This window comes from Trachypithecus francoisi, unplaced genomic scaffold (assembly GCF_009764315.1).
Source record: "Trachypithecus francoisi isolate TF-2019V2 unplaced genomic scaffold, Tfra_2.0 Lachesis_group1, whole genome shotgun sequence".
In the NCBI taxonomy this organism is placed as follows: domain Eukaryota; kingdom Metazoa; phylum Chordata; class Mammalia; order Primates; family Cercopithecidae; genus Trachypithecus; species Trachypithecus francoisi.
The window spans coordinates 122,282,609-122,308,648 of NW_022681454.1; the positions used below are offsets into that span (position 1 = coordinate 122,282,609).

The 26,040-nt window shown below is 35.8% G+C and overlaps 2 long non-coding RNA genes across 2 annotated transcripts; both read right to left on the reverse strand.

The window, feature by feature from the left end:
* Positions 1–4,140: 4,140 nt before the first annotated feature.
* LOC117084795 lies at positions 4,141–17,061 on the reverse strand. Its single transcript, XR_004437669.1, has 3 exons — positions 17,018–17,061; positions 5,381–5,525; positions 4,141–4,713 (listed from the first exon to the last, which is right to left on the reverse strand). It is a non-coding gene; the product is annotated as an uncharacterized LOC117084795 (long non-coding RNA).
* A 2,223-nt stretch (positions 17,062–19,284) lies between these two features.
* LOC117084796 lies at positions 19,285–24,156 on the reverse strand. The gene is made up of 3 exons (XR_004437670.1): positions 24,065–24,156; positions 22,966–23,118; positions 19,285–19,323 (listed from the first exon to the last, which is right to left on the reverse strand). It is a non-coding gene; the product is annotated as an uncharacterized LOC117084796 (long non-coding RNA).
* Between the last annotated feature and the right edge of the window lie 1,884 nt (positions 24,157–26,040).

Consider the following 26,040-nt stretch of genomic DNA (forward strand, 5'->3'; position numbering starts at 1 on the left):
ATAAGTCTGTTTTTATGCCAGTGTCATATTGATTTGGTTACAATCACTCTGTAGTATAATTTGAAGTCAGATAATGTGATTCTTCCAGTTTTGCTATTTTTGATTAAGATAGCTTTGGTTATGCTGGAGTGAGTTTGTGTGTGTGTGCATGTGTGTGTGTGTGTGTGTGTGTGTGATTCCATATAAACTTAAGAATTGTTTTTTCTATTTCTGTGAAAAATGTCATTGGTATTCTGACAGGGATCGCATTGAATCTGCAAGTTGCTTTGGGTAGTATAGACATTTTAACAATATTGATTCTTCCAATACATGAACATGGACTCTTTTTCAAATTTTCGATGTTCTCTTCAATTTATTTCATCAGTGTTTCATTGTTTTCATCACAGAGTTCTTTCACTTCTTTGGTAAAGTTAATTCCTAGATATTTAATTTTATTTGTTGCTATTGTAAATGGGATTACATTTTTATTTCTTTTTCAGATAATTCATTGTTAGCATATAGAAACACTACTGATTTTTGGATGTTGATTTTGTAGTCTGTGACTTTACTGAATTTATCAGTTCTAACAGTTTTTGTATAGAGTCATTAGGTTTTTCCAAATGTAAAGACATATCATCTGCAAACAAGGATAATTTGATTTCTTCCTTTTCAATTTGGATGCCTTCTATTTCTTTCTCTTTTCTGATTGCTCTAGCAAGGATTTCCAGTACTGTGTTGAATAACAGTGGTGAAACTGGGCATCCTTGTTGTGTTCCAGATCTTAGAGGAAAGGCTTGCAGTTTTTCCTTATTCAGTATGATACTAGCTATAGGTCTCTCATATATGGCTTTTATTATGTTGAGATATGTTTCTTTTATACCAAATTTTTGAGTTTTTTTTTTCATGAAGAGATATTGAATTTTGTCAAGTACTTTTTCAGTATCAATTGAAATGATCATATGGTTTTTGTCCCTCATTCTGTTGATATGATGTATCACATTGATTGATTTGCATATAGTGAACCATCCTTGCATTCCTGGGATGAATCCTACTTGGTCATGATTAATGATCTTTTCAATGTCTTGCTGAATTCAGTTTGCTAGTATTTTGTTTAAGATTTTTACATCAATATTCATCCAAGGTATTGGCATGTACTATTTGTCTGGTTTTGGTATCAGGTTAATACTGGCCTTGTAAAATGAATTTTGAAGCATTCCCTCTTGTTCTGTTTCTCAGAATAACTTAACTATGATTGATTGGTATTAGTTCTTTGTTGAAAATTTGGTAGAATTCAACAGCAAAGCCATGTGGCCCCTGCTTTTCTTTACTGGGAAACATTTTATTTATTATGACTTTGATATGGTTATTTGTTATTGTTCTGTTCAGGTTTTGTATTTCTTCCTGTTTCAATATTGTAAGCTTTTCTGTATCTCAAAATTTGTTCATTTATTATATATCTTTCAATTTTTGGCATACAGTTGCTCATAGTAGCCACTAATGATCCTTTGAATTTCTGCAGTATCAATTGTAATGTCTCCTTTTTCATCTTTGATTTTATTTATTTGGATCTTCTCTTTTTTTCCATAGTTTGGGTAAAGATTTTTCAATTTTGTTTAACTTAAAAAAAAAGAAAACAACTTTGGTCTGATTTATCTTTTATATTATTTTCTTCTTTTCAATTTCATTTATTTCTGCTCTGATCTTTATTATTTCTTTTCTTCTACTAAATTTTGATTTGGGCTGGGTGCAGTATCTCACACCTGTAACCACAGCACTTTGGAAGGCCAATACTGGAGTATCATTTGAGCTGAGGAATTTGAGACCAGCCTGGCCAACAGAGGAAGACCCTGTTTCTAACAACAACAACAAAAAAGCAAAAACAAACAAACAAACAAAAAAACAAGCCAGACATGTTTGAACACACCTGTTGTCCCAGCTACTTGGGAGGCTGAGGCCCACTTGAGACTAGGATATCAAGGCTGCACTGAGCCATAATTGGACCACCGCATTCCAGCTTGGGCAACAGAGTGAGCCTCCATCTCAAAAAAAAAAAAAAAAAAAGTTTTTGGTTTCTCTTGCCATTCTAGTTTTTTAAGATGCATTGTTCCATTGGTCTATATCTCTGTTTTGGTACCAGTACCATGCTGTTTTTGTTACTGTAGCCTTGTAGTATAGTTTGAAGTCAGGTAGCGTGATGCCTCCAGCTTTGTTCTTTTGGCTTAGGATTGTCTTGGCAATGCGTGCTTTATTTGGTTCCATATGAATTTTAAAGTAGTTTTTTTTCCAATTCTATGAAGAAAGTCATTTGTAGCTTGATGGGGATGGCATTGAATCTATAAATTGTCTTGGGCAGTATGGCCATTTTCACGATATTGATTCTTCCTATCCATGAGCATGGAATGTTCTTCCATTTGTGTCCTGTTTTATTTTGTTGAGCAGTGGTTTTTAGTTCTCCTTGAAGAGGTCCTTCACATCCCTTATAAGTTGGATTCCTAGGTATTTTACTCTCTTTGAAGCAATTGTGAATGGGAGTTCACTCATGAGTTGGCTCTCTGTTTGTCTATTATGGTGTGTAGGAATGCTTGTGATTTTTGCAGGTTGATTTTGTATCCTGGGACAAATCATCTGCAAACAGGGACAATTTGACTTCCTCTTTTCCTAATTGAATACCATTTATTTCTTTCTCCTGCCTGATTGCCCTGGCCAGAACTTCCAACACTATGTTGAATAAGAGTGGTGAGAGAGGGCATCCCTGTCTTGTGCCAGTTTTTAAGGGGAATGCTTCCAGTTTTTGCCCATTCAGTATGATATTGGCTGTAAGTTTGTCATAAATAGCTCCTATTATTTTGAGATATGTCCCATCAATATCTAGTTTATTGAGAGTTTTTAGCACGAAGGCTGTTGAATTTTGGCAAAGGCCTTTTCTGCATCTATTGAGATAATCATGTGGTTTTTGTCTTTGTTTCTGTTTACGGTGGATTATGTTCATTGATTTGCATATGTTGAAGCAGCCTTGCATCCCAGGGATTACGCCAACTTGATTATGGTGGATAAGCTTTTTGATATACTGCTGAATTTGGTTTGCCAGTATTTTATTGAGGATTTTTGCATCAATACCACACATCTACAACCATCTGATCTTTGACAAACCTGACAAAAACAAGAAATGGGGAAAGGATTCCTTATTTAATTAATGGTGCTGGGAAAACTGACTAGCCATATGTACAAAGCTGAAACTGGGTCCCTTCCTTACACCTTATACGAAAATTAATTCAAGATGGATTAGACACTTAATGTTAGGCCCTAGAACTTAAAGTATAATTTAAAAAACTGCATTGTTAAGTTGTTTGTTTGAAGTTTCTCTTCTTTTTTTGATGTAAATGCTTATAGCTATAAACTCCCCTCTTAGGACTGTTTTTGCTGTATCCCATAAGGTTTGGTATGTTCTTTCCATTATCATTTATTTTAATAAATTTTTCAATTTCCTCTTTATTTATTGACTCACTGGTCATTCAGGAGCATATTGTTTGATTTGCATGTATGTGTATAATTTTACGAATTCCTCTTGTTATTAATTTCTAGTTTTCTTCAATTGTGGTCAGAGAATATGCTTGATATTATTTTAGTTACTTGGAATGTTTTAAGGCTTGCTTTCAGACCCAAAATATGGTCTGTCTTTGAGAATGATTTACTTGCTGAGGGAAAGAATGTGTATCATACATCCATTGGATGGAGCTGGGAGTAGAGTGACACAAGCATCCTCATGGTCACCATTACTAGGACTGTGCTGGGTCAGACCTGAAGCCAGCACAACACTGGGTGTCACCCAAGGCCTGATATAACCACTTCCTGGCTACTACCTATGTTTGCTCAAGGCCCCATGGCTCTACAGTCTGCAGGTGGCAAGCCAACCAGGCCTGTGTCCTTCCTTATAAGGCAGTGAATTCCCCATGCCCCAGGCAGACCCAGATTGCCATCTAGGAGCCAGGGACTGGAGTTAAAAACCTTAGAAGTCTACCTGGTGTTCTATGGTACTGCAGTTGAGCTGATACTGAAATGACCAGATGTAGTCCTTCCCCCTTTTTCCTCCCCTTTCCAAAGGCAGAGTGTAAGGTTAGCGGAGAGAAGGAACGAGTAGACCCCAAAGTCAGGCAAGAAAGTTTGTATTAAACTGCCGGGCTGCTCCACTGTAAACAGAGGAGGCAACCCCGCTTACAGGCTGCTGTGGGGTTTTATAGGGCAAAGGGCTAGGTTGAGGTGGGGGAAACTGAGTAGGGTTGCAGGCGTTTCAACCGTTTCCTGGAAATATTTTGCCTGCTCGGCTAGGCAAGCTTAGCTAGGCAAGCTGGGCAGATGTCTTAACAGCATCCTGGAACTGTTTATGAGTTCTACTGAAAGTCTTGCACAAGCAGCTGTAGAAAAGGTCAGTGGGGAGGTTGTTTGTAGGTGGCCACAAAAGACTGTATTGCAAAGGACATGAAGGAGGAGGAGGCATAGCCTGGATCTCTAGTGCAGAGGAGCCTCCTTCTGTGTCCACTGCCCCCATAGTCTCATGAGGAGTACTGCCAGACTACCACTGATGTTCTCTCAAGTCCCAAGGGCTCTTCAGTCAGCATGTAGTAAATTCTGCCTGGCGTTGGACTCACCCTTCAGAGAAGTAAGCTCCCCTCTGGTTCAGGGAAGGTGTAGAAATGCTGTTCAAGATCCAAGTCCTGGAATGGTCTGAACTGGTACCTAAGGTGCAAGACAAAGTCCCCCTTACTTTCCCTCCACTGTTCTTAAGCAGAAGATATGTTGTCCCATAGCCAAGACAGCTGAGAATGTAGTGAGTCTTACCTGAAGCCAGCAAGTTTCAGAGTCACACCCAGGACCCTTGAGGTAGTACCTGGGCATTACTGCTGCTTATTCAGGGTGCAGAGGCTGTTCAGTTAGGAGGTAATAAATCCTGATAGGGTTGACTTCTTCCTTTCAAGGCAGCAGGTTCCTTTCTAGCTCAGGATGTGTCTAGAAATGTCATCTAGGAGCTAGGGCCCGGAAAGAGGGCCTCAAACTCTTCTGGTGCCCTATCCTGCTGTGGCTGAGCTTGTATCCAATATGTAAGACAAAGTCCTCCCCATTCTCCCTTCTTCTCTCCTCAAGCATAGGGAAGGGATCTCTTTCAGAGAAGTGAGCTGTGCAGTCTGGGGTTGGGTGGGAGATGATGCCGGCACTCTCTTAGCTGCCCTGGCTGGTATCTCAGTAGGTTATAGGCTCCCCTAGTCCACTGGCTCTTGGCCCATTTCAGCACTGGGGCTCACCTAGGAGTTGCAGTTTTTGTAGCCTAGACTGCTTTTCAAGTTTAGTTTGGGTCCAGAGCACTTTAGCCAACAATGGCAAGGCTTGTGGGAACTCAAGTTCATACCTTTGGGATTGGCAATTCCCTTCTGGCTAGGGTTGGTTTAGATGTTCCCTCTGTGGTTGGATGTTAGCTGAGTTTGGTCCCGTTTTGTTTTTCGCTATAAGAGGTTGGCAGAGTTCAATGGCTGACAATTGTAGTCTCCCTCTCCCTAGAACAAAAAAACAAAACCAAAAACAAAAAACACTCTTCTCTCCACGCCACTGTTGCTGGGGAATGGGGAATTCAAGACTGTTGTTGATTCAAGATTGATCCTCTGACCTCTTCAGTGCCTCTTTTGTGGTAAAAAGTTAAAACCAGGTACTACGAATTTTGGGTTTTATGAGGTGCATTTGTAAAGATAGTTGTTAAATTGATGTCCTTTATGGAGGGATTATCTGTGGAGTCTTCTGTTCCCCTATCTTGTTCCATCCCAACTGATCACCTTTATAGGTACATGGAAATATGTATTTATTTCACAAAATTTCTGAAAGTTTATTCAAAACAAAAACTAAGAATTTACTGTTTTTTAAAATAAAAAACTGTAATTAAAGTATACATGCAACCTCTAAATAATTAAGAAATATATAACATAATTATTCATAATAATATTGGTATTATCTATGATCATAACAGTCCAGTTATAATATTTTCATTTCAATTAAATCATTAATAATAAATTCTTATAACCAGCCTGAACTTCTTGAGAAACAACCATGTTTGCTTTCCTCCAAGACCTATCATCATAGTATCACACTCATAGTTGACACTCAATAAACATTTAGTAGAAAGTAACAGTGCATGTTGATGGGAATGTAAAGTAGTACAACCACTATGGAGAATGCTTTGGATGTTTCTCAAAAACTAAAAATAGTGGTACCATATGATCCAGTAATCCCACTGCTTCGTATATACCCAAAAGAAAGGAAATCAGGATATCAAAGAGATACCTGCATTCCCATGTCTATTGCTGCACTATTCACAATAGCCAAGATTTAGAAGCAACCTAAGTGTCTATCAACAGATGAATGGATAAAGAAATGTGGTACATATATACAGTGGAATATTATTCAGCCATAAAAAGAATGAGATCCTGTCATCTGCAACAACATGGATGGAAGTGGAGGTCATTAAGTCAGCAGAAATAAGTCCAGAAAGACTAAGTTCATATTTCTCACTTATTTGTGTGAGTTTAAAACTTAAAACAATTGAACTCATAGAGAGAGAGGGTAGGAGGATTACTAGAGGCTGGGAAGGGCAGCGAGGGGGGTTAATGGGTACAAAAGGTGGTTAGAATGAATGAATAAGATCTATTTAATAGTATTTGAAAGCATATGACTATAGTCAATAATAATTTAATTGTACATTTAAAAATAACTAAAAGTTTTTTTTTAATTGAATTGTTTATAACACAGGGATAAATGCTTGAGGTAATGGATATGTCATTACCCTGATGGGATTATTACATATTGTATGCCTGTATCAAAATATCTCATGTACCTCACAAATATATATACCATTATGTACCTATCAAAATTAAAAAGTAAGTAAATAAATAAAAGAAACAGTGTAGAGAAGAAGAAAAAAATTAACACATAAAGAAAAGAGGCATGTAGTGAACATTTGAGTAGCAATCAGAAAATTTTTACGCCAAATGCCAATATCAGTAAGATATTATATGTAGATGGTGTTTGAATCCAATTTAAAATTTGTTCTGGAAGAAGAGGCCAATCAGGCCATAAACCATATTTTAGTTTTTTTTTTTTTTTTTTTTTTTTTTTAACATTGTGACAGAATTGATGGTCTAGTGAGCCTTTAAAACACTTTTCACAGTAAAACTAGCTTTGGCTTTTCTTTCATTGTATACAGTTTTGATTTATTGAGCTGACTTCTACAGTTCTAAGTAGAAAACTTTATGAACAGAACTATTGCCTTTGGCATTTATATTCTCTTCTGGTAACAGGTGCTTTTATTTCATTGCAAAATAACACACTTTTCCCTATAAATCAATACAGCATTTTTTCGTTCTTTGTTACCATCTCAGCTTCCGGATTTACTACATTCTATTAGATTATACTGAGCACAGATGCCAAACATTTACAGTATTGGTGAATTAGTTCATAGCATTTTTTTTCTTAATGAAGTAAATACAGTCCATATTCTGTTTTCAAACTGACAGTATAAGTAATCTCACATGACTTATCAAAGGCCTTGCATCTTTAACAAGTTTTCAATTTCATGTAAGAGAACCAGATACTTTTAATATGCTTCTGCATTGACTTAAATTACTACATATCTTTGTGAAACTAATTTACTATTCTTATTAATAAATGAGAGAAATTAATTGAGTATGACATATCTAGTTTAATTGCTTTGGAGACAATCTATTCTAGATTAATTAAACCATGCTTAACATGTTGTAGTAGTAACTGTGAAATTCATGGAAAATTCCTTTATTCTTAGAAACATTAATACTTTGAGCTTTAATCAGTAGAAATCTTAACACCAAGTGATAGAACTAGGAAATAAAATCTCCAGCCTTACAAAGAGCTGTGCTCTTTTATTTTATAATAAAATCTGAGATGTGTTGATGATAATATGATGTATGCCTCTGGGACTTATAAGGCACAATGATGCTTCATATAGCTTATTAGAAAGTATTATTTTAGCCAGGTGCAGTGGCTCATGCCTGTAATCCCAGCACTTTGGGAAGCCGGGGCAAGTGGATCACCTGAGGTCGGGAGTTCGAGACCAGCCTGACTAATATGGTGAAACCCCATCTCTACTAAAAATACAAAATTAGCTGGGTGTGGTGGTATATGCCTGTAATCCCAGCTACTGAGGAGGCTGAGGCAGGAGAATCGCTTGAACCCGGGAGGCGGAGGTTGCAGTGAGCCAAGATCATGTCATTGCACTCCAGCCTAGACAACAAGAGCAAAACTCCGTCTCAAAAATAAAATAAAATAAAATAAAAAAGTGTTGTTTTAACTTACTTCTAAATAACATTATACTTGGAAAATGCAGTTATTAAAAGAAGAATATATATTTGAGAGAACCACTTTGATTTTACATTTACAATAAAGTGACCTAAAAAAGACTTTTGTAATGTAACACATGGTGTCACCATCAGTGACTCTCCCTACTGCTTCTCAATCATTTTCTCTTCATTGTCTACCTAGAAAATAATGATAGTATCTATAGTGCACATATGGTAAACTGACAAAGCTACTGCTTGAAATGGAAGTGGAGGAGCTCTTTTGTTTCCCAAGAAAAACCATACTCAGCATGAATGGGATGTTCTACTCTCTAAAATATAAACTCAAGTTGAGTATAACTATGTTTCAAGGCAATTCTACAAAAAGGATTATAAGCAAATAATATTTGTTAAGTATATGCAAAGTATGCATCATTTTCACAGGTCATTTGACTTAGAGTTTCATTATGGTTTCTTTCTCTTGTTCTCTTAGAATTCACATTTTTTTCTATCACTGTCTAGGTCTTCTGATGTTCATTACTTTCCTTAGATTCTCATATTCCTTGAGCTCAGGCGCAGCATTTTGTTTCTATTAATGTAAACCTTGGCAAAATATTCTATGGCACACTGCCCTATGGTTTGTGAAGTTTTATATATATTAGACTTATCAGACAGCTGAGATATATATAAAAAAGGAATAGATTTTAATGATCATGATCCATGACATATACATGTGTCTATTTCTATTTGATCATCACTTACATACATATCAGTTATCACTTAAATTTACTAAGGTTTTCCAATCGGTGGAATTCTTTAGCCACTACTAAAACTCACAGTCTTTAAATAGATTCAAAAGAAAGAGTAGAGACATGGAAAAGGCATTTATTATGATTTTGGTGTATTTTTGAAACTTGAAAACATGATAATTTTGAGACAAATTTATATATATATATAAACTAAATTTAAAATCCAATATTTTGCTCAAGGTACTTTATTTTACTTAATAAATAACTCAAAATTGATTTGCCTACAATTTAGTATACAAATTCAGTCTCAAGAGGAATCACTCAACAATTTTTCTAGTAAAACTTACCATTTATATTTAGCCCATATTATTAAGGATATTTAATATTTTTTCCTGCAGAATCCAACTTGCATCTTTTCACATACACACAGGCACACGCACACACCATATACACACACATAAATTAATTTTTGTATAAAAATAATTATATGGGCCGGGCGCGGTGGCTCAAGCCTGTAATCCCAGCACTTTGGGAGGCCTAGACGGGCGGATCACGAGGTCAGGAGATCGAGACCATCCTGGCTAACACGGTGAAACCCCGTCTCTACTAAAAATACAAAAAAAACTAGCCGGGCGAGATGGCGGGCGCCTGTAGTCCCAGCTACTGGGGAGGCTGAGGCAGAAGAATGGCGTAAACCCGGGAGGCGGAGCTTGCAGTGAGCTGAGATCCGGCCACTGCACTCCAGCCCGGGCGACAGAGCGAGACTCCGCCTCAAAAAAAAAAAATAAAATAAAAAAAATAATTATATGAAGACAGGGAAACATGTACAGTATTGTTTCTTGAAGTATTCTTCAGAGTTGCTCTATAAAACTATGTAAAAAAATTCAGCAATATTGTGAGGCTTGGATAAATTACGGCTAATTCACATCATGACATTTTACACAAGCAACAAAAAAGAAGAACATTTAATCTGACAACTTGGTGATTTTCATGATTTATATTGAGTGAGTAAAACAAGGTGCAGTAAATGTGTATAATATGTTTTTATTTATGTAAAAATAATGACAAAATAGTCTATACAAATGTGTGTGATTATAAAAGATTAAAGTAGAATATGGAATGATATTAATATATAATAGGTTGCCCCTGATGGTTACCAGGTGGAGCAGGAATAAAATGAGGGGAAAAACTTAGAAAATAAAAGGGAAAACGAGGATAAACTGAACTCTAAAAATCATGATTGAAGATAATTGTAAGACAAACCTCAGCCTGGCAGAAAATATTTGCAAAAGCCATATATAATACAGGACTGTCATACAAAATATATGAAGAACTTTTTAAAACTTAACAATAAGAAAATAAGCAACTTCATTTAAAAATGGGCAAAAGAGCTAAACAGTACACTCATCAAAGAAGATACAAAGATGGCAAATAAGCATATGAAAACATGATCCACATCATATGTGCTATGGACTGAATGGTTTCTCCCCAAAATTCATATGTCGAAATCCTAACTTCTGATGTTACTGCATTTGGAGAAAGGATCTTTAGGACCAGTGCCTTTAGGAGATAATTAAGTTAAATGAGATAATAAGAATGAGGCTCTAATCTGATAAAACTGGTTTTCTAATAAGAAAACCAATGTACACAGAGAAAAGCTCGTGTGGGGACGCAATGAGAAGGCAGCTGTCTGCAAGTGAGAAAACAGGAGCATTACCAAAACTCATCTCTACTGGCATCTTAATCATGGACTTTCAGCCTTCAGACTGTAAGAAAATAAATGTCTGTTGTTTAAGCCACCCAGTCTATGTAACCTTGTTATGGCAGACCTAGTACAAGACTAATACAATATGCCATCAGGAAATTTTAAATTAAAATAATTTTATTATAAAAGAGATACTACTATACAACTATTAAAATGGTCAAAATCCAAAACACTGATAACATCAAATGCTGGTGAGGATGTGGAGCAATGGGAGTTCATTCATTTTTGGTGGAAATGTAGAATGGTATAGCCACTTTAAAAGATCGTTTGGCAGTTTATTTTAAAACTAAACGTGTTGCCTTACATTCCAGCAATTATACTTCTTGGTATTTACTTAAATTAGTTCAAGACAGATGTCTATACAAAAACCTGCACATAGTGCTTATAGCAGTTTTATTCATAATTTACCGTATTTTGAAGCACCAAGATTTCCTTCAGTAGGTAAGTGGATAAGTAAACTGTAGTTGATGCAGACAATGAAATAGTATTCAGTGCTAAAGAGAAATGAGCTATCAAGCCATGAAAAGACATGATGGAAACTCAATGGCACTAAGTCAATAAAATGGTTACATACTGTATGATTCCAACTATACGACATAATGGAAAAGGCACAACTATGGAAAAAGTAAAATGATCAGTGGTTCCCAGGGTTTGGAGGGAGGGAAGGATGAATAGGTAGTGTGCAGAGGATTTGTAGGACAATGAACCTATTCGGTATGATACTATGATGTTGGACACATGATCATCATACGTTTGTTAAAAAACATAGAATGGGTGGGAGCAGTGGCTCACGCCTGTAATCCCAGCACTTTGGGAGGCCAAGGTGGGCAGATCACATGAGGTCAGGAGTTCGAGACCAGGCTGGCCAACATGGCAAAATCCCGTCTCTACTAAAAATACAAAAATTAGCCAGGCATGATGGTGCCAGCCTGTAATCCCAGCTACTTGGGACGCTAAGGCAGGAGAATCTCTTGAACCAGTGGGCGGAGTTTGCAGTGAGTCAAGATCGCACCACTGCACCCCAGCCTGGGCAACAGAGAAAGACTCTGTCTAAATAAATAAATAAATAAATACCATAGAATGTACAATATTGAGTGAACCCTAATGTAAACTATGGACTTGGGGTAATAATAATTATAGATCCAGTGACTGTAACAAATATACCATCTAGTGCATGAGAAATGTTCCCCATGTTTAAGGGCTAGGGGTATTTGAGAAATCTCTGAACTTTCTACTCAATTTTGTTGTGAACCTAAGAAAATTGCTCTAAAAATAGTGTATTTTAAAAAGAAAATTGGTATATTTATGTATTTATTTGCCTGTTAAATAAAAAAAAAAGGAATTTCTAGTGCTTATATGTATGTAGAAGTTACTTTTCCTATACTGGATCTGCTTCCTACAAATTATTTTTTGTGATGACTACTCAGCTATTCCGTTTGTGGCTTAATAAGTGTCCTATTCTTCTCCTCTCTCTCCCTCTTTTCCCCCTTCTATAAATATATACAAACGATCTCTACATGTATTTTTTTTTGCGTCCCACATTTTCAGTTTTCATTTTTTCAGTAAATAAAATGTACTTGCTCAGTTATTTCAGTCAGTGCTTTTACAATGCAACAGATTTTGAATAAAAGATAATAAAAAAGGGATAGAGTAGAAATAATGAAAATTGAATGGGTATAAAATCTCTTCTATTTTTCTAAATATTATAATTATTTAAAAACAAACTTACAATATTTCATTTATTTTTACATAAATAATAGATTAATAGTCAAATTAAAGTGTGAATACCTTAATGTGTAAGTATTTTGTGAAAAATAATCTGTTCACTCACCTAATTGTATGGTTTCTATTTATTCTTTTTTAAAACAATAAAAACAGGAAGTAATTCATACTAGAGAGTTCCTTCTTAAAATGCCTGTTAATTACATTCAGTTTTATATAGTTGAGTTTATTATTACATAGGAAAATGTGTAGCATGGTAAGTAGTGTAAAAGAGATATTAGTTGCTTCTAACTAGATCTGATAGAGAGATGATCTAATAGCAATGAGGTATTTAGAGAGACTGAGTCTGGGGCCCAATCTCAGGGTCACTGAAGACTGGGAGAATGTCAGGATCATTCATGTATTGTAACAGACATATTTTCTGTTTTTCCCGTGTGTGTGTGTGTGTGTGTGTGTATTTTATACGTATATGTATATATGAGCAATAATTTTTGAAAAAATATAGGCTCTGTACCTAGTGGTTTTGGAACAAGTAGGCTTTTGTGGATTCTGGAAATCTAAGACAAATTGAGAAAAATCAGACAAAGAAAGGAAGTAAAAGTAGAGAGGAAGCAAAATGTTTTATGGATGTTGGCACTTGGAAGGAGAAGGCTGTGTTGCATAGACCAGGTGTGCATTGTGCTCAAGATGAGCAGGTGGAGGATGATATCCTGGAAATCAGGTAACAGGTATAGGGACCAAGAAATAACCCAGGGAAAAAAGGTGGGAGACCCAGGTCCATAAGGAGCAGGATATTCCTACTGGAAACACAAGCCAGAAAAAGATTGGGTCAAACACTATGCCTATGCTACCAGAAATAGTAACACTGGGAATTTTTGTTCCAGTGTTTCTTAGATACTGCTCTGTCTGCTTCTTTCGCATTTATCTGCTCTTTCTAGCCATCTATAGAATCTCTCTAGAATCCCAAATGGACTGGGAAGTCAGACCTGGCAGCTTCCATTCTTCTACCACAGTGCTAAATTCCCACCCTCCAAGAGATATCAGGAACATAAAAACATGAAACCTGATGCTGCTTGTGCAAGTTCAGTTCTGATTTCCTGAATTTAGAGTGATACTGAAATGTTCCTGATGACCATGATGATGATGAATAAGAAAAGAACAAACAAGGCAAAATCTTAGTGTTGGAAGGCTATTTGAAGTTGAAATTGTTTATACAACTTCTGACTCTATTTATTACATCCTAAGAGACAGAATTTGGCTGAACAAGGTTTATGGAAAGTGTTAGTGAAGGAATATGCTATGGGGTAAGTTCAGTTTCTGTCAATCAGAATGTGCTTCTATTTCACTTGGAATTTATTGCTTTAGCATTACTCCAGGTGTCTTAAAAGGATCATGTATTTTGGTTTTTGTTTTGTTTTGTTCTGTTTTTATATAAAACAGGGACAACATATACAACAACCCTAAAGGACATTATCAAGAATCTGTCAAAATTGAACTTATTTCAGGTTAGCTCAGATGAAATTTATGTTTTTTTATGGAGGCCAAGTCTATTTACATCCTCTATCCACTGGTACTAGGTGTCTTTTTGAGAGTTATAAATATATACATAAATACATGTAAATGACACCCTTTTGCATATTTTAAACTTTCTTCCTATCATCCCTGCTATAAAACATACTAATCTTTAGTGTTTTTATGCTCCAATTCCGCTGCACACACACACATACATGCCTTTATTTACATGTGTGTCCCTTTCCAATCTAAGCATGTCAGAGTCTACCAACTATTCACTGGATTGTTCAATTGGAAGAATATCAAGCTTATAGTCAATTAAGGCTCTGCCTCTGTTCTCCTTCTCCAGTTCTGCCTTTAAATTAAAAAAAGTTTTTCTCAAATAGATATACCATCTCTTTTGAGATGTGCCTGAACAAGCTGTTGTAAGCCTTACCTTATTTCACTTTATGACATTCTTGATTCTATTAATCAGTTACCTGGTGTTTCATTCTCCTGCTACAACACTAATACCAATATATATGTATAATATATATCATATGTTATATAACATATATCACATGTTATATGATATATATTATATGATATAATATATATAAAATGTCTCTTAGCCTTAGATTTTGTTTTCCCTTCCAGATTGACCCTGAGTCTCTTTTCTGGCAAAATCAATTTGCTTGACTTAAGAAAAATGAAGCGTAGCTGGGTCCCTTATAGTGTTTAAGTTTGAAGGATGTGTTCCCAAATTGTGGCAGAGGGATCCTATCAGTGATAACAGAATCCAAGTAGCTAGGAATTGCTTTTAAGTAAAATATTTCTTGTACTTTAGTGGAACATATGATGCTATGATGTGCCTCCAGAAAGAAGAACCTAACATCATCCTAAAGTAGTCCTGAAATTAACAAACAAAGAAACTTAATTCTTATTAAACCTGTAGACCTGAATAGCAATAGAAAGGTAACACAGGGAGAAGAAACAGTTTATTGCAGCAAAATTCAGCTAGCTAAAAACTCTAAAGGAAAAAAAATAAATTGCAAGAAAAAATATATGGTCCAAAAATCTACACATTAAAAGTTGAAACACATTTACTGCACTTACTTTAATTTGAAAATTTAAACAATGATTACATATTTTATATTAAGAAATAATTTGTATTTTTGGTAATGGCATTGTGATTACATTTTTAAAAAGAGTTCTTAACTTTTAGAAATCATAATTAAATATTTCAGATAAAAAGATATGATTTCTGGGATTGACTTCAAAATAATTCATGAAGGGAGAATAGTGTGGGTAGAGATGGAACAAGATTAAAAGTGAATTGACAATTGTTAAAGTTATTTGATGAATATATGGTAGTTTGCTATGTTATTCACTGTAATTTTAAGGTGGTGTTTCCTATTTTTAAAATTATATGTATGTAAGATGTTTTTAAAAGAATCTTTTTGGGTAAATATAAAAGCATACATGCATACACACCCACCCACACACACACACACACACACACATATACATAGGAATCACACAAGAAACTGACTTTTTGATTTGAAATTCTAAAGTACGCTATTTCTACTTCTAACGGATTCAGGCAATATTTGGAGAAAATTATTCTGAAACTGAAATGCAATACTAGACTTCTAGAACAAGTGCTGGAAAGTATAAAGTGTGGGTTATATAAGTCACTGTCTCTGACAAATTTGTAATATAATGAAGGGGGCAGATAAGCAGACATCCACAAAATAATGTGATCAGTGTTCTCATCAATGAAAATTAGTTATTTGATGGAAACCAAAGAAAAATCTTGTCCTATTCTGTCCAGTTGGATGGAGTATGAGATACTTGGAGGAAAAAGTGAACCAAGAGGACAACAAAGTGAATTGACACTCAATTTTGAAAAATTTTGAATGAGGTGCCAACAATTTTTGAATTATATAGGGAAGTCTGAGTTCTCATATTAGCAAATCACCTTAAAATCTGAATAAGCAAATTCCCTTAAAAATAATGTTAAAACTCAAATTCTCTGGTGATTTTGGTGGGCGTGAATAGGAAAAGGAAGGATTTCATTACAGGAGGCTTGGTTGGAAGGCTATTCCAAATAAACAGACATGCATGCACAGAAACACACATAGAATATAAATTTATTATTACTGGATTTTTACTTTTGGCCTTGGTATAGTGCCAGACATAGTAACAACTAAATAATGCATGTCTGCCAGAAATTGGAAAGATAAGATCAACATCACTCTGTTGAAACTTCTCTGTGGAGTAATGAATTTGAAACTGAGAATTTCGATTTGTATATTGCAGTCATCTTACTACTGAGATTTGACAAATACGTGTCTTAAGTACTTTTCTCCGTGATTAAAATAAGTATACATAGAAATACTCTATATGCTGTGAAATTGTTACTAATATTTTGCCAAATAAATCTCAATGTTCTTTTTTAAAACTAATAAGTAGTTTCATTGTATAAGAAAAATTCACTTTAAGAAGAATTGTTAGTTATCCATATTAGTTGATTACAAGGTAAGTCCTGGAAGCACAGATATTCCAAATTTCAGTGGTCATGCAAGATGAAAATTTATTTCTTTGTTAGGTAACAAGTCAGTGGTCAGCAGACATCCGGGGTTGGTAGGTGGCTCTGCCATCCTTTTTACATGGCAAATGTGAGACTCAACATGGTTGTTCTAGTTCTAGCATCTCCACATTAGTGAAAAGGGGTATGAAACTTGTGGAGTGATGCCTTGTTGTTTCAGAACAGGACCTGGAAGTGATGTATATATTTTTTAACTCATGTTGTCCCTCATCCTAAAATGCAAATAGTATTTATCATCTACCAGGCATAATTTTAAGCCTTTACGTGATTTTACAGATACAAGCAGGAAGTATGCAGCATGTGAGTGGCCATGACTAGTAGCAAAAAAAAAAAAAAAAGATAGGAAATGTACCTGTTAGTTTGGTAAACATCTGCTCATCTGAAATTCTTACTATAAAAGGAGAGAAGAATTAATATTGAGGAATCACTAGGAGTTCGCTACACGGACTAAAACAATTATACATGAAAAAAACAAGTGAATAATGAGGTTGACAAAATGCCTCTTACAGTACTTAAATAAAAAGTAGAGAACCTGGTAATGTGTAGTGATGGTTTACAACATTTCTTTCTATTCTTTTCTAAACTTAATCCTGGAATGTTCTGTTTCACAAATAGATTATAGTTCATTGGAGCACAAAAATGGAGAAAAATAAATGGGGAACAACTATTTTTTTCTCTAATACTAACTTTTCACTTTTTAAGATAAAAAAATCAAAATAACCCAATTCAATTCCCTTACAATATTCATGCATATTCAATTTCTTTCTCAAAATATTTTGAAAGAATCAAAATATAACAAAGCACATATTTTTCTTATTTTAGAATTCAGCCAAATTCAATGTCATGAGTTATTATAAAAATATTCTTAAGGAATATTGCTCAAATGGTATTGTCAAATTTAAGACTATAAAAGAAAAATATCTCAGCTGAAATGAATGTAAATGTATATAAACTTTAAAATTAAAAAAACAATTGAAAGTCTTGCTTATAGTGTACATTCTAGGAACTAAACTGCAAAACTCCTTTGATTGACTATGTCTGTGGCTTCAAAGCAGATAGACTAAGAGAAGAAAAAGAGAGCTATCAAATTGCAAATAACTGCCAACTTTATGGCAGTTTCTCTGAGAGGTTCTTTCTTAATCAGCACCCCCTGTCCTGAGATCCGGTGTACAAATTACTCGATATATTAAACCACTTCTGCCTTTTAGCTAAATAGATATGAAACACATAGAAATGGAAACAAAGACAGACTTTGAACTTTTGATACTTCATGTGAACCCCCAATTTAAATATACATTTCTCAGCTGTTAGTTTTCACTTCAGTTTCAGAACAATGTTTTTGACCTAACCTTCCTACCAAATCCTGTTATATGAAGCAAGTAAGTGTATTCCCCCTCGGGATCCTTGAAAAATGACTTAATTTGACAAAGAAATAATCTCTCTTTCTCTCTCTCTCTCTTTTTTTTTTTTTTTTTTTTGACTATGGGCCAATGTCAAACCTGAAAAATGATACTCTACCCTTCCCAAAGCTAAATAACTGGAAAAGAGCTACTAAATAAACTACTTAGAGACATGCTAAGATTGTTTTATGGTACTTTTGGCTGTCTAATAATTAGGTAGGTACAGTAAATCCTAGTGTGCAATAGCAGCAACTATAATAATACAGATGTCTATTTTGGTTCACAAAATTAAGAAAAATTTGTTAATGCATCAAAAGTTGAATTTAGAATATAACATAAATCTCAAATCATTCTGGCATGTCTTGGCAAATAAAAATTATAAAATATAAAAAGCAAAACTGCTTTAATCAAAATATTTGGATTTTTACTAGTATTTATTGTACAATCTTTCTTTTTGCTATAATTAAAACAAATGTTTGTTATAGTCCATCTTTCTTCTTTTCAGATTCTAACTCATGAGAAAATAATTCTCCAGTTTTTATTTGTTTATTTTTCTTGGTAAAGAACATCACAAACAATTGATTTATTCTCAATTGACAATACATATACATATATTTTTCCAGGAAGTTGACTTGGAGGTAAGGGGCAATGGTAGAGGAATGTTTTGTATTTGACCTATTTTCTGCTTATATACTGACATCAGAATTCATTTCCTTTTGTTATCCATCCACATCTCACCTTTGATTATTTTCACTGGAGATTAAAAAACACCAATATCCAATGGGGGAAAGTCCTAAAACTAACTCAAACTCTAATGTACTGGATTTATGTTTTTGTTTTTAATTGAGTGCTACAAATCTTTAGAGGTAATAAGCCCATTTCGATGAGTTGTGAATGGTATATTTTTATGAAATAGAATTGAATGGTTAAAAAAAAAAAATCAACAAAGGGCCAGGCGTGGTGGCTCACGCCTGTAATCCCAGCACTTTTGAGGCCAAGGTGGGCAGACCATTTGAGGTCAGGAGTTTAAGACCAGCCTGACTGACATGGTGAAATTCTGTCTTTACTACACACACACACACACACACACACACACACACATACACACACAAGAAAATTAGCCAGGTGTGGTGGTGCATGCCTGTAGTCCCAGCTACTTGGAAGGCTAAGGCAGGATAATTGCTTGAACTGGGAGGCAGAGGTTGCAGTGAGCCGAGATCATGCCATTGCACTCCAGTCTGGATGACAGAGTGAGACTCTGTCTCAAAAAAAAAAAAAAAAAAAATCAAATCAACAAAAACTGTGCATCACAGACGGTAAAATTAAACAGGACTTTAGTAAAATTTTGTTTCAGTTTGTGTGTGTGTGTGAGTGCACGTTTGTGTATGTACTGAATAAAATGTATTTCTTTCTATAGGGAATAATCAAAGGGTTTTATAAAACTGTACTATATAAAAGTCAGAGGCCCCTCAGTATACTCAAGTTGCCCTCTTCTGATCTTAGCTGGTCCCTTTCCAGCCTGCAATGAAGGGTTGAATACTTCATATGTAAAATCTCTGCTCTGGTAACCTGGCAAAAGGAAAGGACACTGTTTTCTCTCAGAAGAATCACAGACCCAGCCTCCATTGCAGCCCAGGAAAACTGCTGCAGGATTCTATACCTGGATAAAGAAACCATAATAAATAAAGCAGCAGTTTCTACCAACTTTCCCTTAAAATTCCTATGAAAAATAATCAAAGTAAAACAATTAATATCAAAAATTGAGTTTGTTAAACAATGTTATGGTAGAATCCAGGAAAGTTCTCCATTAACTATAAAGCAGATGGAGTTAAACAGAGAAAATCATATCTTAGCTTTTAGCTCTTGTTAAAGAAACTGCCTGATGGAAGGTAGAACTTTTCTTTGTAATTTGACCCATTTTTAAAGGAATTTAGTCTTAATCAGAAAACCTGGCAGCCATTTTCATGTTCTTTTTGAATGAATCTTGACTTTTTTTTTTTAAAGAAAGCCAGAGTAATTAACAGTATTGACAGCTAACATTTAATAAACAAGTAATAAGTGCAATGGCCAGCACTTTATAAGCAATTAGTATTGTCCTCATTTTGTCAGTGAGGAAACTGGGCATAGGGAATTAGAGTAACTTGGCCAAAATCACATTGCTATTAAACTGACCCTTAGCTTGCATGTCAAATAACTACACTACACTACACTGCTAGTGAATATTACCTTGAAAATGATCAACTAGAGTACTCAGAGTAAATTTCAGGAAAATATTTAATATTTTAAAAGGATTTCAAGAACTCTATGAAATATAATCTATTGGCTAAAATGTGTTTTAATCTTTTGAAAACCAAGGGTTTTATATAAAATATCTTCAATAAGCTAACAATCCTATGGAATCAAAACATTGTAAAGGGAGAATATCTGAGACAAAATGTCAATAGAATGAGATGAAAAAGGAAATGAGTAAGTGGAAGAGGTATTTAAGAAAATCTAAAGGCAAAGGAAATAGAATTAAAGTATAAACCAGCAGATATAAAAGCAAGACTTTTTGAGAAAACTAAAATGTAGAACAAATGTCAAGTAGATTTAAACAATAAGATAGGATTTGATAGATCTGAAGGAAAAAAAAAAAAAAAAAAAAAAAGCAGAGGTACCGGATATTCTTGAAATACAGATAACATGGGAGCAAAAAAGCTTGAAACAATAGAAGAAATCTTTCTTTGGCTGACACCAAATCAACAAAAAAGGTAGGTCATATTTTAGGGGAAGCTGAAGTGTAAAAATCTTTAAGATAAATGCTGGCAAACACTTTTAATCACGAGCAATAAACGAAGTATTATTGGAGCATATTAGCGGGAAAGAACAGTTCTACTGAAAAGCAAAAGCTTTCATTTACTTATCCTGTGCAACTTTAAATGACAGAGGACACTATACTAGCATGCAGATAGTGCTGTGCAAAAAAAATTGTGAGCTGAAAATTTTATATCAAACATTTAATTTATGTATGATTAAAAACACATATATCCTTAGCTATCCAAATCTGATTAAAAATATCACATATGTATTGTTTTAAAATTACTTTATTTAAAACATTTGTAATTTCCCAAGAAAAATTAGAGTGTAGGACCACTGAAGATCCTGTATTACCTCTTTAATAATTATAAATATATATACACATACGTATATAATGTCCATAAAATACATTAAAAATATGAAACATTTATTTTTAAACTCAGCATTTAATTGTATGTACATTTTAGTCAGGATATTATATTTCTACGCAGTTTTAAATCAATATGTTTGATTATATCATGTAAATACTCTATATTTCAAAAGAACATGGGAAAAAATGCCCCAAAATATCAAGAGTTTTTATCTGTATAGCAACCATATAGATATATCTTTTTTAGATATTCTAAATATTCTGTTGGGAATTATTTATGTCATAAAATGAGGAATTAAAGTATATTGATATATCATTAGAAAGTAAGTTATTTTTGTTCCACTCTCCTTCCAAAAGGCATAATTTAGAGGGCTGACCAATGGTCGTAGACAGTTATTAACATAGTCCAAAAGAGTAAAAGATGAAAAGCCTTACTCCCTTGCTTTTAACCTCAGTTAATAATTAGTCATGAATTAGTACTGACTTTCCCTGAAATACTCCTTGGAAGAAGGTACAGAGGGGTGTGTGTGTATGTGTGCGTGTGTGCGCATGCGTGCATATCTCTTTTAGTGTTAAATTCTCTCTAGAATATAAATCTTATGAAGCAGGGATTTTTGTTCTGTGATGCACAAATTCAGACATTTATATTTTGTTCATTGATGTCCAAGTATTTAGAACAGTGTCTGATATATATTAGATATTGAATAAATATCTGTTGACTAAATAAAAATAATAAAGGGAAAAATACTTCAAGAGTAATGGTGTTTAATTTTTTCAGTAGAATACTGTTTCAAATGAAATGTCTTATGGCTATGACTCTAGTGAATTAAATATTTTTAATAAGTTATAACATATAGCATTGATTTATTAATTTGTACATAGATTACTTACTATGAAAGCAGTTTAAGTACAAATTCAATATATTTACGAATAGAAAGGAATATCTTTCATCAAATAAATTTTTCTGAGAAAGTTCATTTTGTAAAAAAGATTGAAAAAAACAAAAGCTAAACGAAGTTGCTGTAATTGACAGAGTTGTTGGAGAAGTAGAGGCCTACCTGCCCTATTCTTTTCTTCCCCATGTGACCCTGTGGGGGATTCTAGAACACACTGAAACCAAGTTTGAAAGTCAGGGACACAGCTAAGACTATGGCATAATTTTTATTTAATTAATAACAATTAATTGGATACAGTTGTATTAGTCTGTTCTCACACTGCCATGAAGAAATACTTGAAACTGATTAATTCATAAAGAAAAGATGTTTAATTGGTTCACAGTTATGCAGGCTGTACAGCAGTGGGACCCACCTTTCTGACACCAGGGACAGGTTTTGTGGAAAACAGTTTTTCAGGGATTGGGATGGGGATGGTTCCCAGATGATTCGAGCACATTACATTTATTGTGTACTTTATTTCTATTATTACTACATTGCAATATATAACGAAATAATTATGCAATTCACCGTAACATAGAATCAGAGGAATCCCTGAGCTTGTTTCCCTCCAACTGGATGGTCGCATCTGGGGGTGATAGAAGACAGTGAGAGATCATTAGGCATTAGATTCTCATAAAGAGTGTGAAACCTAGATCCTTTGCATGTGCAGTTCACAATAGGGTTCGTGCTCCTATAAGAATCTAATGTCGCCACTGATCTGACCGGAGGCAAGCTCAGGTGATAATGTGAGCAATGGGGAGCAGCTGTAAATACAGATGAAGCTTTGCTTGCTGCTCACCTCCTGATGTGCGGCCCAGTTCCCGACAGGCCACAGACTGGTACCGGTACCGGGGTTTGGGGACTCCTGTTGTACAGGAAGCAAGGCTGGGAGGTCTCAGGGAACTCACAATAATGGCAGAAGGCAAGGCGGAAGAAGGCTCATCTTACATGGCTGGAGCAGGAAGAAGACAGAGTGAAGGGTGAGGTGATACACAGTTTTAAACAATCAGATCTTGTGAGAACTCACTCACTATGACCAGAACAGCAAGGGGGAATCGACCCCCATGATCCAGTCACGTCCTAGGAAGCCCCTCCTCCAACACTGGGGATTACAATTAGATATGGGATTTGGGCAGGGATGTAAATTCAAACCATATTAACGGTGGTGCTGGAATTGTTGAAAGAAGGAGTTGAAATCTTTCCCAGGCTCAAGAGAAAAAAAGTGCAGTGATAGGTTAGTGATGCCAGGTAGGCATGGTATTTGGGAGGAGTATACATTTAAAAGGAAAACATGGATTTTTAATTTTGGTATTCAGCATGTTTGAGGTTTTATGTTTTAAAAATAAACTAAACATTTTATAAAGTGAAATATGCATCAAATATTTATAAAAATCCTTTATGCAACCCAACTGATACTGCTGTTTCAGAAAACAGAGTTTAAAAATCATATCAATGGCTGGGCGTGATGGCTCACACCTGTAATCAAAGCATTTTGAGAAGGGAGGAGGATCATTTGAGGCCAGGAGTTCGAGACTAGCCTGGCCAACACAGTGAAACCCTGTTTCTACTAAAAATACAAAACTTAGCTGGGTGTGGTGGCATGTGCCTGTAATCCCAGCTACTCAGAAGCTGAGGCAGGAGAATCACTTGAACCGGGGAGGCAGAGGTTGCAGTGAACCAAGATCCTTCCACTGCACTCCAACCTGGGCAACAGAGCAAGACTCTGTCTCAAAACAAAAAAGAAAACCGTAGCACCTGACTAAATCTGGTCAAAATGATTCACTTTTGTATAAAGATAGTATTCAACCTTTTCCCTTAATGTTCAATTTATTCCAATTCCCTCCTTTTAAAACATCTTAGAAGTCGTTAGTGATAGACATTATACTTAACACTCTTACCATCATAGGGATAGAGGTAGTTACATGTTTTTTTGTTTGTTTGTTTGTTTTTTTCCGGGGGGACGGAGTCTTGCTCCGTTGCCCAGCATGGAGTGCAGTGTGTGGCGGAATCTCGGCCCACTGCAAGCCCCACCTTGTCCGGAGCCATGAGGCCCGGAATTAGCCGACCTCTGTTGCTTGATCTCTGCAAAGCGGAGACAAGATGGCACATTTCCAGGTTCTTCATTATAAACTGTTCCCGTGCGCGCCTGAAGTTTTTCCCGCGCGCACCTAAAGCTTTTCCCGCGCGCGCAAACTTTTTCCACGCCCAGGAAGATATGCAGCCTACGGCGCAGGCGCGATCCCGCGCCCGGGAAAATTACAAACCCACGGCGCATGCGCAATTGTAATTTGAGTAAACCCAGCCTCCTGTCACCGCCCTGGCCCAACCTCTTCCTCTGCCAGCCTATATAAGGCATTGTACCGCCACCATTAAACGAGACTTGATCAGCCAATTGTCTTGTCTCTATTTCTCGTGTTTGCTTGTCTCCTCCATTCCCACTCCCCCTTCCAGGGCCCATTCGACTGTCCTGCGGGTCGGGACACCACCTCCTGGGTTCACGCTGAAAGAGACCAAATGAAATCTACAGGCAGGCAGCCCGGGCGGCGCCTTGAGCCTAGTTAGAAGTTGACCCTACAGGCAGACAGCCCGGGCGGCGCCTTGAGCCTAGTTAAAAGTTGACGCGGGACCTAACCGATAATGTTATCTATAGATTTCAGATGTTGTATAGACAAGCAATGTGAAAGTCCCTGTCTTGTTCTTTTTCTGTTCTAATTACTAGTGCTTGCCATATATCTCTCAACTTCCTGAGCCCAGTATAAACATATCCCACCATATGTCTCCCCTCCATATATCCCTCAACTTCCTGGGCTCATCCCACCATATGTCTCCCTACCATATATCTTTCAATTCAAAGACTACCATATATCTCAACTTTAGAAGGACACCACCTGGAAAATCCCCGATAAGAACACAGCCGTTGTGAGAGCGCGGGAACCAATAAAAAAACTGCTAAATGTATAAACTTAAAATGTTAACCAATTGTAATGCTGTAACCTAGAGAATTCCCTCGTTCCTCTGCAACTTTACAAGTCCTGTTTACATTAGGCTATAAAAGGCAAGCGCATGCATTGTTCAGGGCCCTCCTGTATGTTGTGGAACGGAGGGACCAAGTTCGAACTTGCATTAAAGATCCTTGCCGCTTGGCTTTGACTCTGGACTCTGGTGGTCTTTTTCGGGGAACAAACGGTCTGGGTATAACATCGCCATTCTCTTGCCTCAGCCTCTGAAGTAGCTGGGACTACAGGTGTCCGCCACCACGCCCAGCTATTTATTTTATTTTATTTTTTTTGAATTTTTAGTAGAAACGGGGTTTCACCGTGTTAACCAGGATGGTCTGAATCTCCTGACCTCGTGATCCGCCCGCCTCGGCCTCCCAAAGTGCTGGGATTACAGGCGCGAGCCACTGCGCCGGGCCATTACATGTTCTTTACATCAACTAAAGAGAGTCTACATATACTTTCACTATCAGGGCCTAATTAAAATCCCCAAACACAGCAAGTAGAAGCATATTATTCCAGCTTCCCTAAAACATATCATAAGGAACCTGCTTCCCCTTTGCCTTCTGCCATGATTATAAATTATCATTAAGGTAGCTCATGCTCTGTTCTCTTAAAAAGGAAAAGAAAAAAAGTCCTAAAAAAGAAAGATTTGAATTTCGGAAAAAGACACAGATCAGACTGTGGAATATAAGCTTCTAAACAGAATATACTAATATTAATATCTATTTCATTAGATTCAATTGTTAAATAATTTCTTATTCTAAGTGTCAGTTGGGTGCTTTGCCCCATTGGGAGAACTGAAATTGTTGGCTATTGCCTTTTACAGACACAGCTGTTCTCTTTGCCCTCCATTCATTTCCAGGAGCACTAACTCT